This window comes from Thalassophryne amazonica, chromosome 3 (assembly GCF_902500255.1).
Source record: "Thalassophryne amazonica chromosome 3, fThaAma1.1, whole genome shotgun sequence".
NCBI classification, from domain to species: Eukaryota; Metazoa; Chordata; class Actinopteri; order Batrachoidiformes; family Batrachoididae; genus Thalassophryne; species Thalassophryne amazonica.
The window spans coordinates 67,930,056-67,947,319 of record NC_047105.1 but is presented as its reverse complement, the minus strand read 5'-3'; the positions used below and the strand labels follow the sequence as shown (position 1 = coordinate 67,947,319).

General features: G+C 39.0%; 1 protein-coding gene across 2 annotated transcripts in view; it reads right to left on the bottom strand.

The window, feature by feature from the left end:
• The window catches only part of LOC117506959 (guanine nucleotide-binding protein G(i) subunit alpha-2-like), a 195,265-nt gene that overhangs the window by 156,650 nt on the left and 21,351 nt on the right, over positions 1-17,264 (bottom strand). The window contains exon 1 of one of the 2 annotated variants that reach the window (XM_034166634.1): positions 16,539-16,852. The exons of the other annotated variant lie outside the window; for it this stretch is intronic. The gene's annotated coding sequence lies outside the window, so the exon portion shown is untranslated. Of the gene's footprint in view, positions 1-16,538; positions 16,853-17,264 lie in introns of those variants that run through there. 2 annotated transcript variants of the gene reach the window in all.

Sequence of the window (17,264 nt, the reverse complement as noted above, 5' to 3'; positions counted from 1 at the left end):
CCAGTGGAAAAGATCAGTAGTGCTGCCATATCATTTGTTTATAAAGCCAAAAACAGACCAAGTTGCTATTTGTCTAAGAACATAACCAGGATTTCGTAATCTCCGGCAAATGAAACAGGGTTTATAGACGTCGTTATTGCGTTTGTTTATGTAAACATGCGAGAATCACAGGCTGTCTCTCTGTTACTTTCAATGGGAGCTGCTGTGAGCTACACTCGCTTCCTGATCATGTTGTTCTGGGAGAAAGTGAAGTTTGCTCTTTAACGTCTTGATTATGGTTCTTTACAACACTGTTTGTCCTCTTTGTTCCAGACTAATATATATAATATGTCTGAAATTCGGTTTGCGTTTATTAATTTCCACACAGATTAAACGTAGCAGACACGGATTATTTGTTATAATTGTTTTCAGGGTATCATGCAGCATTCTCTTATTAACTTGATGAAAAGCATAAAAAATACATTTTTGTAGTATAATATTCATTTACAATTGTCATCATGTGGATTCTCTATGCTGTTTTGACTGCAGCGACTCTCTGGTGCGCAAGGGATTATGAGATACATCAATAGGGCGAATTGCAATATATTTACATTAAAAACCACTCGTATGTACCGGACAGAGCAGTCTGGACGTGCCCAGTCACAACGATACGAAATGAAGTTCAGCACTGACACTCACCAATTCAAGGAAAGTGCGTACCGTATTCCCTTGATTAAAAGCCTAGGCATTTATTTTTTTCAAAGCGTGCGCAGACCCAGCGTCTAAATGAGGCAGACCTTTATTCAAGGCTAGCGATTATTAACAAAATGCTGCTTGTTGCCTGTACTGTAATGTGGTGTTAAGTTTCAGACATATTCCCTGGGTGTGATGAACCAAAGACAAGTGTTTTATATCGGAGCCCTCTGCATCCCTGTGAACCCTCCCCCTAACCTGACATGCACCTGCTAAATGACAGAAACCGCAAGAGCTGTGATTTGTCACTTTTCCAGTTTCGCTCTTTCCTCTCCTGCCATATTTTAATAGTTTTTGCAGGGAGCACGCCAATTACATTTTAATTATGGATCAAACACTTTTGGGAGAAAAGTTTAAAACACGGAGTCTAAAAATTTTAAAGACACTCAAATGACCTGCAATTCATGGAGAGAAACTGCAAATACCATAATGTTAGATTAGAGGTTGATGATTGTAAAGACGTGGAGCTCTTTGAGGGACAAACTGATCCAGAAAAGGCCGCTGTTCCTGCTGAAAATTGCACTAAGACGCCCGCCAGCGCGACGGAGAACTTTAAAAGGGTCGTGCCGACGTCAACGTCATTGCATGGCCAAAGAGTTATGGAGTTGTAGAAGCATAAATCAGGCATTAGGATTTCAAGGTACCACTCCACACCAGGCTTAGAAAAAAGAGTGACTCGACAAAATGTAATGCTTTGAATGCACATAATGCCCAGCACTTATTTAAGGCAGGCATTTATTTTTTCCAGACAAAGTCTTGACCTAATCATTAAATGAGGCAGGTCCCCATTCAAGGACAAGCATTTAATCAAGGAAATATGTAAGCCTAAATGGAGCTGGCGATTCCCCGTAGAGCATTCTGTGCATCTCGACTGTAACTAATCCGTTACATACGTATAACGGATTTTCGTTTTATACATATAGTGCATTTTGATCACAATGTACAAAATTTTCTGGTCCACCTGAATCCATTACATGCGAGTTTTACTGTATAGCCTTCAATCATGAGTGAATAGTTCCCTGCAACAATGAAATGACATCTTCATAAGCTTAGAATGATCCCTTAATATCTACATCGGAAAGGGGCCCTCATGGAGGCTGCCATGTTTCACCACCACGATGATACAATAGCCCCCCCCCCCAAAAAACATTCTTGCTTCTCCTTTTGCATTTTGCAGCGTGGCCAGAAGACTGAAGAAAAAAGTTTCAGGTGTTACTCCCTCATATACTATCAATCAGTTGCTCATGCAGGCTAACAAGTTTGAGAACCCTCATTTTGTGAAATAGATCATATCTTACTGGGGACAAGAGAAGTCAATGGAGCATGAATCCCTGTCACCAGAGAAGTGAAAACTGGAAGAGAAGCAAAATCATGATGGCAGCAGTATATGTAGCCTGTAACCTCTCCACTAGATGGCACTAAATCCTACACACTACAGCTTTACGAAGTCAAATGAAAAACAAATGAGAGTGTAGTAAAGTTTATTCCAGCATTACCTAATGCCAGGTTCACACAGCAAGATAATTAGGCATATTTCAGACCCGATCTACCCTTCCGACAATCTTAAGGATGCCCCGACCATCGTGATGGCGCTAAAGATCTAAAGATAATCTATCAAATATTCCTGACATGTGTGGTGTGTTAAGCGCACTCTAGTCTGCTCGGAGCGCTCAGACCGTAAATCGGAGATATTCAACATGTAGTATCTAAGTTTGGGATTTCCATTATAAAACATGTAGAGTATGTATTTTGTCTTCCTATAGTAAGCAAGCAGGGTGAACTTTAGATAGATACCTAAAACATATTACATCATAGCTTCTGTTTCTATAATAAAATAACCATATTTATAGCTTAGCCAACTAGCTATAATTGAATTTAATTTTACTACAAGTCTACAGACTAGGTATACTACAATCTTCTCCTCTATGAATATTTAGGTTTTAGAACTCCTATAATATTATGTAGAACTATATTTCTTGTATATGTTGTTCATTACCCTGATTGTGTAAATATCACATATACATGCTGTCCATTTTCTTGAGCCACTTAGGTAGGTAGGGAGAGTTCCCATGGGATAAAAAAAGCTTTTCAACCTACCATTCCTGGTTCTCAAGACCAGGCACCTAAGTGGGTCTACTCTACTCTATTCTACGCTTCTTTTTTTAGATATACCTTAGTATACACTAGTAGAGTTCTACCTTAGAATTGGAATGTATTATAGAAGACATACCTTACTGAATTTTCATGTTGGATTGTCTTTGCCCGATAGCGCTGCATGTGTGGTGTCCCCCTGACCACAAACGAGCACACAGCCTGCTGAATGTGACATGTAGCCAATCAGAAAGCGAGGTGACGGACGCACGGAGCAGAATCCAAAATCAAAACAGTTGTCATGGTGCACCAGGAAGCCCGGTGGTCACTCCGTCTCCACTCCTTTAAACAACGCCTTTACTTTTTCTTTTTGTCGCATTTTTTCCTCTGTTAGAAACAGTCCACAAACTATTTACGTTGCTTCTTCCTCGTTTACCAAGTTTGTTTACTCTGAAGTAGGGCTGCCACAACTAGTCGACTAGTCACGACAACGTCGACTAATGAAACCGTCGACAACTAATTTAGTAGTCGATGAGTCGTTTATTTTATTTAAGTCTTTTTCTCTCAATTCATAGTTTTAGGCAGCGAGCCATCCTGCCATCATTTGGATGTTCAAACTTGGATAAGACGGCCGATTAAAACAGTGGCCGTCTTGTTCAAAGCCGTTTAAAATGCGCAATTTACCGGAGGAGGTGTGTGTGTGTGTGTGTGTGTGTGTGTGTGTGTGTGTGTGTGTGTGTGTGTGTGTGTGTGTGTGTGTGTGTGTGTGTGTGTGCGCGCGCACACGGAGTCAACTCACTGCAGACTGCGAACGGAGGCACGAGACGTTACATTTTGCTGAGAACCATCAGTGCACGTGACACAGCGAGCGCAGAGCAGAGAGAGGATTTTAACCCGAGTGAACATGTTAAAAAAAAAAAACATGTGGAACTGCCTTTACTTTTCTCTGCTCTCTCTACCGGTGTTTTTCTGATGGCACCATCCTGTTCACACAATGTGCGCATTGTATACTGAATTTATGAGATCTTGAGATGTAATAAATGGTCAAATATCCTTAAAACATCCTTAAAAAAGTGAGAATATATAAATGAACTGAGGAAAAATTACACATTCATGGGTTAAAAAAACCCTGCTGTGGAGAAGTTGATGTTCAGAGGCACAGATCACAAAATGCAGGTGAGAACTCTCAACTTTAACAGCTGTCATTTTCCAAAGGTATTTATTTGTTCAATCTTAAGTTTAATGTAGTGTTCAAGCACAAAACGTGACGAGGAGAAAGAAAAATGACTTTTGAAAATGACTTCATCGCACTAAAATGAACTGGAGTCAGAATAAAAATACAAGCTGCTGATTTTTGTTATTTTTCAAAGTTATTATAAGCTGCAGTTACAACCCCTGGCAAAAATTATGGAATCACCGGCCTCGGAGGATGTTCATTCAGTTGTTTAATTTTGTAGAAAAAAAAAGCAGATCACAGACATGACACAAAACTAAAGTAATTTCAAATGGCAACTTTCTGGCTTTAAGAAACACTATAAGAAATCAGGAAAAAAAATTGTGGCAGTCAGTAACGGTTACTTTTTTAGACCAAGCAGAGGGAAAAAAATATGGAATCACTCAATTCTGAGGAAAAAATTACGGAATCATGAAAAACAAAAGAACGCTCCAACACATCACTAGTATTTTGTTGCACCACCTCTGGCTTTTATAACAGCTTGCAGTCTCTGAGGCATGGATTTAATGAGTGACAAACAGTACTCTTCATCAATCTGGCTCCAACTTTCTCTGATTGCTGTTGCCAGATCAGCTTTGCAGGTTGGAGCCTGGTCATGGACCATTTTCTTCAACTTCCACCAAAGATTTTCAACTGGATTAAGATCCTATGTGTCTTTTTGCAAGGAATGTTTTCACAGTTTTCACTCTATGGCAAGATGCATTATCATCTTGAAAAATGATATCATCCCCAAACATCCTTTCAATTGATGGGATAAGAAAAGTGTCCAAAATATCAACGTAAACTTGTGCATTTATTGATGATGTAATGACAGCCATCTCCCCAGTGCCTTTACCTGACATGCAGCCCCATATCATCAATGACTGTGGAAATTTACATGTTCTCTTCAGGCCGTCATCTTTATAAATCTCATTGGAACAGCACCAAACAAAAGTTCCAGCATCATCACCTTGCCCAATGCAGATTCGAGATTCATCACTGAATATGACTTTCATCCAGTCATCCACAGTCCACTGTTGCTTTTCCTTAGCCCACTGTAACCTTGTTTTTTTTCTGTTTAGGTGTTAATGATGGCTTTCGTTTAGCTTTTCTGTATGTAAATCCCATTTCCTTTAGACGGTTTCTTACAGTTCGGTCACAGACGTTGACTCCAGTTTCCTCCCATTTATTCCTCATTTGTTTTGTTGTGCATTTTCGATTTTTGAGACATATTGCTTTAAGTTTCCTGTCTTGACGCTTTGATGTCTTCCTTGGTCTACCAGTATGTTTGCCTTTAACAACCTTCCCATGTTGTTTGTATTTGGTCCAGAGTTTAGACACAGCTGACAGTGAACAACCAACATCTTTTGCAACATTGCGTGATGATTTACCCTCTTTAAAGAGTTTGATAATCCTCTCCTTTGTTTCAATTGACATCTCTCATGTTGGAGCCATGATTCATGTCAGTCCACTTGGTGCAACAGCTCTCCAAGGTGTGATCACTCCTTTTTAGATGCAGACTAACAAGCAGATCTGATTTGATGCAGGTGTTAGTTTTGGGGATGAAAATTTACAGGGTGATTCCATAATTTATTCCTCAGAATTGAGGGAGTCCATATTTTTTCCCTCTGCTTGGTCTAAAAAGTAACCGTTACTGACTGCCACAATTTTTTTTTCCTGATTTCTTATAGTGTTTCTTGAAGCCAGAAAGTTGCCATTTGAAATGACTTTAGTTTCGTGTCATGTCTGTGATCTGCTTTTTTTCTACAAAATTAAACAACTGAATGAACATCCTCCGAGGCCGGTGATTCCATAATTTTTGCCAGGGGTTGTATATGTTTTTATTTCAAAGTGAGTTACCGCTTAGTTTATTCTGATTTATTTAAACAGAAAATAAGGGGAGCCAAGTCAGCCTGCATTGTTCTGTTCAGTTTATATCAAAGTTTTCCGGCATGTCTGAGTATTTTTTCCTTCTTTATAGGAGTTTGTGTTTACATTTGCTCCACAAAGTTTTAAAACTAGGGCTGGGCAACGTTAACGCGTTAACGTTGCGTTAATTATTGAGGTCATTATCGCCGACAATTTTGTTCCTCCCCGTAGCGCTGCGGGGTTTTTTTTGTTTGTTTGTTTTTTTAGCCTTATATGACTGTTGTTCGTTGCCTTTGATTTTGAAAGCGTCAGTCGGGAGCGAGCTTATGTTGCTGCTTCCTGCTGATAGCTGAGATCACACAAAACGACACAAGGATCGAGAAATGCACAACAAAACAAAATGCAGAAAGACGCCGAACTTTTGAATGGACATTTCGGTACAAAGTTCTACAGGATCAGGCCCGGATTAAGAAAATAATTAGACCGATGCAGCTGCATAGGTCTAATTTTTTTACGCATCGTTTGTCATCGGTAAAAAAAAAAACTTGAATAATCCCGAATAGTGCCGAACGTGTCCCCGCGGTGAACACAGCTTTTCGGTGGTTTTCATGTCAACCTATAGTCCATAAATTATACGGATTTTTCCAAGTTTCAGAGTCATACGACGTACAAATAATGTCGGATATTCAGGGTTTGGTCTGTAATCAACCATTTCTGCAGCGCGGCTCCACTTTGAAACCATGAACCATTGAAGCAATGCTTCGATCCAGTAGCTCGTTGGTTCTTTGATTCACTGCTCTTCAGAAACGGCAAGTCCGCTTCTTAACCCCTCGCAAAGCCATTAAAATATCGTCAATCCCTTTTGTGTGGATTAAAGTCACTAACTGGGACTCTTGTCTTGTTGCTGTCAAGAAACGAGAATCGTCCTCCATTCCGTTCACACAGCTCGAAACACTGCGCAGCCGAGACAGAGTCCGGTCGGAATTAATAACTTCAAAATGAATCGCTGCTTTAAATAAAATGACACCTCTTTCCAAATGTGGTAATACAGAGAAGAAACTACAATCGACTAAAACGTTTTTTTCCCTCACAAAATGAAACGTGCTGTATGTTCTTTTCAAATTACATCCTGAAGTGAAGCAAGAATTCAGCTCAGATATATGGAAACACATTCATGCCAATAATACCTGAAAGGAAATGCTTTTGACAAAAACTACAGATTTTGTTTATTCCTATTTATGTCCAGAGATCAAGGATTCACCATGTAGAGTTTATGTCCAAAGTTTAAGGATCCAGTGACCAATTTCATATTTATTTACTTTAAGACTCAATAAAATGTTCAATTTCAATTCAATTTAATCGGCATATAAAGTACCAAATCACAACAAAATCTAAAAATACTAAAACAAATACATCACAATTGTGCACATATCAAATTGTGGTATGTGTACAATTGTGATATATTTGTTTTAGTACATTTAGTCATGGACATGAATATTGTTACCTGCTGGACTGTTTCTAATTTTGAATGGTATCAATGGAAAATGTCTGTGAAGTGTCTGTATCTCAATATATTATTAAGAATATATGCAGTGAAATTTTTATTGATTTTTCAATTGAAAAATCATATATAGATTCAGGTATAAGTGAAAGATTTGGGCAATAAAAAATCTCCTTTTAACAGTGGAATATCCGGATAAAATGCTGAAACCGACTTCTTCTGAAACTTCTCTGTTCTCTCACGACGTCCTGGATCAATACAGCCTGAAATGTGGAGGTTTTCAGCTTGAAACAGGCTGACGACGGCGCCTGAGAGCGCTGCACGATGTCTCGCTCCGTGGGAAGTCCTTAAAGCGACAGTATCACCTCAAAATCTCTCATCAGCCGTTAAAATTTTCACCGAAAACCAGCTTAATTTTTCGAACCGTGTCCACTTCGATGTGTCTCACAGGTTTAGAAAAAATTTTGATCAAACAAAGCGCCAGTCTCTCAGCAACTTCTCAGACAAAGGAATTCCGACGAGGGGCTGGACGACTCCTCCCACAAGGAGTGCTCACAGGCGAATGACATCACCGACAGGCGTGGAAAAACTCACGCATGCGCACGAGGGTTCAAGCATGTCTGACGTAAAAACATGAATGAAATCCATATAGTTTTTGAAAAAAAATAAAAAGGACCTATACTTTATGGACAGCCCTCGTATATTAAAAGAAGTGTGACAGTGTATGTTGCACACGAATAAAATAAGGATTATTGAATAACAAGACGCGTATGATTTTTATTTTATCATTGGGCAAAAATGCATCTGTCAGATTTTCACTCTAGATCCAGCCCCGAGGATGGCGCATTGGAGAAAAGCAAAGTTACCTGTAATCATTGCAACGCAGAATTTGCATTTCACCGAAGCTATACAAGTCTCAGGTACCACCTCAATGGTTACTGTTTTTTTATTTATTTATTTTATAGATTCTCATTTTGATATGAAACAGGATAACAAATGACCTGCCAGTGGTTTTATATTTGATTTCATTAAAGTGTTTCAGTTGAAATTTACATTTTCAAATATATGCAACGTTCATTTACATTTTCAAATAAAACTGCTTTTAAGCGGCTTTTGAATTCATTTTTGGGTTTCACATATACCATGCAATTAATCATGATTAATCACAGAAAGTCATTGAGTTGATGCGATTAAGATTTTTTTATGTTTGCCCACCCCTATTTAAACACAATAAAATGTTCACACTTTTCTCTCTAGCAGTTCTGTAATTTCAGAAATGCAGCAGAAACAACCACAAATCAGAAAAAGTTGGGACTATAAGTAAAATGAAGACAAAAATAAAAATGTTGCACTATTCCCAGTTTCTCCATTCAAGAAGTCAAAAGTTCTTCCAGAGTTGTGTCTTTGTGGCTTCCCTCACTTTTCTCCTTCCAGCATGGACATTTAGTTTTTGAGAACTGCCTACCTGATACAGATTTACTATAAAGTACCACAGTGGTTGTATTTCTGAATGATTGATGTAAATGAAGTCTAAGAAACAGTCACTGATTTGGAAATGTTCATGTTTTCATCCCGACATTTCTCGGAAAATGCTGTAGGCCTTAATTTAGGAAATTATGTATGATCTGACTAGTCGACTAATCGCAAAATAATCGTTGACTAGTCGACTATCGAAATAGTCGTTTGTGGCAGCCCTACTCGAAGTCATGTTTAATCTCGAGAGGTTTTGTGAGATTTCCCATCTGACCTGGGAATGTTCGTGAGTGAAATCTGTTTGTGTGTGGTGTGTTGTCTTTACCGTGTGGCTGCACACACTGTACGACCAAAACTGTTAGACCTATAATTTTTTTTAATCTCCATCTGTGGGGTCACTCAGGTGTTGGAAAGCTACAGATAATTTTAAAATCTTGCCGTGTGAACCAGGCATAAGGAGAAGAGACCAGAATCTACAGGGAAGATGTGACTGGGTGCTTCTATCTGATAAAGGTTTAAGCTACAAAGTATGGAGTCCAGTCTCTGCTACATTAATTAATGAATTTCCAGAAAGACCAAATAACATCACAAAAAAAAAAACAATCCAATACAGCCAACTTTGTATGGTGTAGCTGGACCAAAGCAGCTACCATGGAAATACTTAATTACATTTGCACTCTGTAAAATATAAAAGTGCAGGCATTTTGACTGAGCTCTTTGTGAGTTGACTTCGCTGGCTCATTAAAAGGAGGCAGTGAGTCATTTCTGTGCCTCTTACGGAAACGGGGTTCATCCGTAAATCTAAGCACACACTGTTCATACTCTTCACTTGTATTTAGGAGGAACAGGGACCAACACAACTTACACTTTATCGAACAGAAAGGAAGAATTTCTTTTTGCAAAAGCACCATCAACACTGATGCCAGATGACGTTTTGGGTTTTTTTGGGGGGGGGGGTTTGCGTTTGCTTGTTTTGCTTTTTGTTTTGTTTTTTGACTGAGCCATTGCAGGCCACAAAGCTCAACAATTCACTGGTCTAGTAGGTCTTCAGAGAAATTTGGTCTGATGGGCCAAAGTCTCCAAGTTCAGAATTTGACATGTCCACAGGCCCACCTGCACATATTCTGTCTTCTGTCAGAAAACAAGTCAGTTTTGAAGGCAGCCAAAAAGCTTTGTGTAAGAAGTTGAAAAGGGAAGAGGAGCACCTGACGACAAAAAAAAAATCATGCTAATTCACTTCCACAGCACCATAATTTAATGTTGACTGGTCAGCTGTGCTGTCTGTGCATGAGTCAGCTGGTTGATTTCCTCTCTGTGGCTAACAGCGGTCAGTTTGCAAAGTGCTTTGGTGCACTAAATGAACAGCTTTAATCACAGTGAAACAATGTGTAAAACATTAATTTCAGCAAACACACAACCCAGGTCACAGTTTCTTTTGATATCTCACTGGAGAGATTTAAGATGCTGTGGTAACAGGCTGAAAACTTTCGGCTTTCTTCTACACTGTACTTTGGGTACTGAATGTAGCAATGACCAGAGTGGCAAAACTATAAAAGCCACAGGGGCCTTTATAGTTTTCATATATAGCCAAGATTATTAAAGATATGACAGAATAGTTTATTTGCTACCAATGACTCATTTTCAGCTACATGTGTGTTAGATGTTTTTAAGCCAATCTTGTGTACAACTGATGAGGCTTTTGATCTTATTTTGAATTATGACCCAATGGACAAGTTCAGTGAATCTGATGATTCCGAAAGGTGTTCAGAAATTATCCATGAAACAAGTAATACAATATTGCTTCACATTACTGGTTAACTTGGTACATGTTTTAGGATTTTACTGTTTGCTTATCTTATAGCTTGAGTAACTGATACTGTTTTATTGTGTCCAGTTGCTTTAGTTTGTCCTTTTTAAATCATGAGGCGCTCTTACAGACTATGCTTTTGGCCACTGCGTGAATCTAACTTTTGGACCGGTTTGATAGTTGCTGTTTAACAGCAACTGTGGTTTTATTAAGTTACTGTTTTATTGTTGCATCAACCCAGTACAACACTGCAAGAATCTAGTGTATTTCATATCTGTGATATGACTGTCAGAAACCACTTCTACAATATTTAGATAGAAACACTGGCGCATAACATGTAAAAGTTGTAAATCATGCCGAAATATTTATTTATTTATAATTTTCATGAATTTACAGGTTTACTGTTTTTATTCCATTTTTTGCCGTTTGTGGAAAATGCTGTTCAATTTGAACTTTAAAAAAACAAAAAAAAAAAAAATCATGCTAATTCACTTCCACAGCACCATAATTTTAATGTTGACTGGTCAGCTGTGCTGTCTGTGCGTCAGTCAGCTGGTTGATTTCCTCTCTGTGGCTAACAGCGGTCAGTTTGCAAAGTGCTTTGGTGCACTAAATGAACAGCTTTAATCACAGTGAAACAATGCATAAAACATTAATTTCAGCAAACACACAACCCAGGTCACAGTTTCTTTTGATATCTCACTGGAGAGATTTAAGATGCTGTTGGTAACAGGCTGAAAACTTTCGCTTCTTCTACACTGTACTTTTGGGTACTGAATGTAGCAATGACCAGAGTGGCAAAACTATAAAAGCCACAGGGGGCCTTTATAGTTTTCATATATAGTCAAGATTATTAAAGATATGACAGAATAGTTTGCTACCAATGACTCATTTTCAGCTACATGTGTGTTAGATGTTTTTAAAGCCAATCTTGTGTACAACTGATGAGGCTTTTGATCTTATTTTGAATTATGACCCAATGGACAAGTTCAGTGAATCTGATGATTCCGAAAAGGTGTTCAGAAATTATCCATGAAACAAGTAATACAATATTGCTTCACATTACTGGTTAACTTGGTACATGTTTTAGGATTTTACTGTTTGCTTATCTTATAGCTTGAGTAACTGATACTGTTTTATTGTGTCCAGTTGCTTTAGTTTGTCCCTTTTAAATCATGAGTGCTCTTACAGACTACGCTTTTTGGCCACTTTTGGACCGGTTTGATAGTTGCTGTTTAACAGCAACTGTGGTTTTATTAAGTTATTGTTTTATTGCTGCATCAACCCAGTACAACACTGCAAGAATCTAGTGTATTTCATATCGTGATATGACTGTCAGAAACCATTTCTACAATATTTAGATAGAAACACTGGCGCATAACATGTAAAAGTTGTAAATCATGCTGAAATATTTATTTATTTATTTATTTATTATATTTCATGAATTTACAGGTTTACTGTTTTTATTCCATTTTTTGCCATTTGTGGAAAATGCTGTTCAATTTGAACTTTTTTTTTTTTTTTTTAAATGGTAATTCTTGGTGTAAATAAATAAATAAAACCGCTTTGGCACATAGCATAGGGAAAATGGTGCAAAATGAAATAACTTTTTAATTATCAGAATGAACACAATGTTTGGACAATTGTATCAGTTGTGCAAAGTAAATGTGTATTCAGGAGTAAAAAGCCTTTAATTTTGATTATGTCATTTTGACACAAAAATCACAGGCCTTAAAGCAAATATGCTTTAAATGAAATATCCCGGGGAAGAACCAGGACACGCTGGAGGGACTACGTCTCTCGGCTGGCTTGGGAACGCTCCCGGAGGAGCTGGGGGAGGTGTGTGTGGATCGGGAGGTCTGGGCGGCTTTGCTTGAGCTGCTGCCCCCGCAACCCGACTCCAGATAAAGCGCAAGAAAATGGATGGATGGATGAAATTTGTTTACTTATGTGAGTTCCATATTGGCCAATAGATTAGCACAGGGATCCAAATGTAGTAGCTTTTTGTTTAACTTTATTTATGATTTGTTTTAATGATTACTAGATTATTCATTATTTATGATTTATGTTGTTCTATGTTTCTAATTAATAATAATTCTGACTTTTTACTGCCAAAATGTGGGTGTGTCTATTTCAGCAGACTGTGACACCAACTCCTGAATTGGTATCATCTTGTGTTACTTGACATATTTGAAGAAAAAAAAATACTTCTGAAACATATTGGACCTTTGCAAAGGAAAGGACACACATACTACAAGTTCTGTCTTAGAATTTTAAATACAGGTTTTAAGGTTTTCCCCCTCACCTGTGACAAAACTAAACTCCACTCTGTCTTGACATGCAACAGGAGCCTAAACAGACAGAATTACAAACATTTTCTTACAAACATTAACATCCTTTTAACCAAATACTTGATTAATCTTAAAAACAATTTGTAGAATGTAAAATATAAAATAGTTGCAGCCCTAGTTTGAACACTATTGCTAACAAAAGCACACACGTGTGTGTGCTAAAGTTTTTGTCTTGACGATTCATACATGGCTTTACCTTTATTGCAAGTGGAGTGACACAAAAATAGCATTTTAAAGGCCAAAGTCCTTTAACCAGACATTCCAGATTTAAATTATAGTGTGGCGTTCGCGTGTTACAACTTGCTTTTAACTCAGCAAGTGAAGCAAAAAGTCAAACTTGCACACCACACATCCTTGCACACAAGTGCAGTTCAGATTTCTCCTATAAATCCTTTCAACCCCCAGACACACACTAGATAGTATTCACTGATATGAAAACAAACCTGCAGTACAGAGCAGTGCATGTCATTAGCACAACTTCAAAACTAGCCCTCTTTTCAAACACCCAGGAAAGAGTAACACAGTATGTGCTCCCTGACAGTTCCATCACAATTACCTGCTGTCTGTCAGGCAAGGACATGACAAATCAAATTTAATTCCTTTGATCACCAAAGTGTTAAATGCATGCGCCCGATTAGGCGCACACTATAAACTGTGACTGACCAAATCTCAAATAATACACTAAAAATGCAATAAATGAACAAGCTGATGAATTTATAAGATTTAAAATTGCCTGTGTGAATTCTGCTTTCAAACTTCCCATGAAGCACATCTGACGTCACTAGCAGAAGTCTGCGCTTCACTCCAAAGCACGGCCACCCGGCGCCTCTGATAGTCATAAAAGGTGTTGGCGCGTTCAGCATGGAAATGTGTTGTAGGTACAAAGTACAAAAGAAGCCATTACTGATCAACAGAATAAAGTGGTTGCTGAAAATAAGGAAAACAAACCAGTTAGGCAAGAGATCTTTAGAGCTGAAAAATCAAAGGTCTTTGCTAAGACAACTGATTCATTCAACAGCAGCATGTTGTGGAGCGTAAATAGCATTATAACACAAACCCCTAGTTGAGATTAAAACTAAAATAGCCTAAATGTTACTTCAAAGCCTGGGAAATGTCATTCTGTCTTGTTCAGTCAGTTGCTGTGGACTGCTCACACCTGTGTTTTGTCCTGTGCTGGTACAGTCAAGACTGTTTATCCTCTGTTCACACAGCTGTCCACTCATTAGCAACCAGCGTTCGTCTAACTTCAGAATAAAACTCCAAGTGACACTAATCCACTGATACTAGTGTCCTCTCAAGCACATACACATTGGGCTTTGATCCATTTTGTAGTGTTTAAAAAAGGCTATTCTGTGTGTGCAAAAGCAAAGCTGAAAATGACAGTGAAGGGTACATCGGTACACTACTTTACTTACTTATACTACTATTGGTATCCTACTTTTGAACAAAAGAACTGTCCCACTGACAGGTGAAAGAAGTGTACTGCATTCTCAAAATTTGAACATTTGAGGACCCGAGTGCCGACACGTGGTACCCGAACAGACGTGAAAAGAACAGAGCCAAGAGTGATGACAGAAGGACATCACGCCACCTAATACAAAACTTCAACAATAACTTCTTTCCCTAAAATTTCCCATTGCTAATAATTACTAACAACTCAAGAAGTACAACATTTCCCTGTGTTGGTGTGTACTTTGATGCACCACGTCACACGCAAAAAAGCAACTTTGTGCTGCCTACAAAACATCCAGACACGTCCGTGTGTGTCATACAAGATGGCGACAAAAAGACTGCATAAATGAGTATCATGTCCGCTCTAGTCCTTTTTTGTTGATGTTGCTTTTTGGGCTTCTATTTCTGCGCATCATTTGTACTCATAGGTTGGAATTTCAGTTATGCCCCAGGAACGCACAGTGAAATCGGAATTTCAACTCCTTCAAACCTCCACATAGCTCGAACCGTGCACACAGCACTGCCCTACTGCTATCTGTGGACATGTTGCTTGGGTAATTTTAGCATTATATACTGTGGCATGTGTTGCTACCAACTGGCGCCACTAATACCATGTAACCCAGCTGATGATGCTAGCAACAAGTGGGTACAATGCACTGCAAACACAGCAGCAAATTATACGCAACATATATTGTTAAGGTAACTGTAAACGTGTCTGTAGGTTATTACTACGGTGGTCAAGCAACACCCTGACCTTAATACGAGGTCTGTTAGAAAAGTATCGGACCTTTTTATTTTTTTTAAAAACCATATGGATTTGAATCACGTGTGATTGCATAGCCAAGCTTGAACCTTCGTGCGCATGCATGAGTTTTTTCACGCTTGTCGGTTGCATCATTCGCCTGTGAGCAGGCTTTGTGTGAGCAGTGGTCCACCCCTCTCGTCGTTTTTTTATTGCGAATAAATGTCTGAACGATTTGGAGCTTTGCTGCATCAATTTTTTTCCAGAAACTGTGAGAGACCTCCAGGTGGACACCGTTCGGAAATTAATAAAGCGGCAGTAACACTCCTTAATCTGTATAATCCCCATAAAAATCATCCTTGAAAGCCATATTAATTTTCCGAACGGTGTCCACCAGGAGGTCTCACAGTTTCTGGAAAAAAATTGATGCAGCAAAGCTCCAAATTGTTCAGACATTTATTCGCAATAAAAATACGACGAGAGGGGTGGACCAGTGCTCACACAAAGCCTGCTCACAGGCGAATGATGCAACCGACAGGCATGAAAAAACTCACGCATGCGCACGAAGGTTCAAGCTTGGCTGATGCAATCACAAGTGATTCAAATCCATATGGTTTTGAAAAAAATAAAAAGGTCCGATACTTTCTAACAGACCTCATACACCAAATCTTACAGAGACATACGAACTGACAGAATAACCAAAGCAAGAAAAAATAAGTCTCGTTCTCACCATCAAGAATCGAACCTCAGTCTCCCAAACCAGGCGAGGGTACTTACTGCTATACTAACAAGGAGTTAGCAACAAGCACAGAATCACAGAACATCAATTTCTGCATCTGCCATAAGCATAGCCCCAAGATTTAAAGTGTAACCACTTCCGCACCATCAGATCCCTGTTGGATTTTATTTATTTATTTATGCATTCTATACAAGAAATCCTTGGAGGTGTCAGCTTATTTTCCAACTTGCAATGCATTTCATCAGGTGTGAAATCATTTGGAGCCACAGTTTATGATTGCTAAGGTAAATTGAATGCAGCATGTGTTTACATGCAGGATAAATTTTGACTTGCGCCCCCCAATTAAAATAGAAAACTCTCGAACCGCCCCTGGTGAAACACACAAACACACAGTTGTTTGTAAAAGCCTTGAAGAGAGCAAAGGAGTGGGACTGAATCCAAAGAAGTTTAAATGATTAAAATTTGACACTTCAGATATCCATCTTGGTGTTTAGTTGCTTAATCCGCCTGTAACCATTAATGCGGCACTTTTGCAGCCCAGTGTGAGTACTGGTGACAGACTACTCACCCAGCAGCAGCAGTTTCACTTCTTTGCTGCCTTCTCTCCATCTTCTCGGAGGTTTTTATCGATCATTTTAGACCTCTCGGCCGCGGCTTTATCTTCCTGACTAACCGTACAGCCCATGTTTCCCAGTGCGCGCTTCAGGACTGCTGCTTAGTGGGAAATATATCACCCAGAAATAAAGGAGCGGCCGAAAGCCCTTATTTTTTAAAAAGGAAAAAACAAAACAAGGCTTAAAGTTGAGCAAGACTACTTCCCTTTTTGGCGAGTGGTGACAAAAAATGACGAAGTCTGTTCAGCCGAGAGCAAAACTACAGTCATCAAATCCAAGTATTTCTTCCCAGCGACGTGAACTGGATTTCAACAAAATTCCTAAACACTCGTCCGGTCAATTTACGAACATCGGCGGAGATTTCCGAAGATTAGACAAGTTGCCAGAGAAGAGAGGAGGTCGAAAATGTCAACTTTTTGAAATAGTAGCGTTTTAGCAAATCTGGCAGTTCCGACAGTAGACCATGGCACGCAAACGGGCCACGAAGTAGAGCAAAAATAAAAGTATTCCAGCTGTTGAAAAGCGAGCGCGTGGAAATTCCTGCTACCAGCAACCTACTGGACGCACTTAGCAAATTCTCAAAAGCTTTTTAATTTGCTGTTTCTCATAGAGTTTATGGTAGCAGCCCCGCAACCTTTCCTCAGCGTTGAGATTTTCACGTAGGAAGCCACACCCGTCGC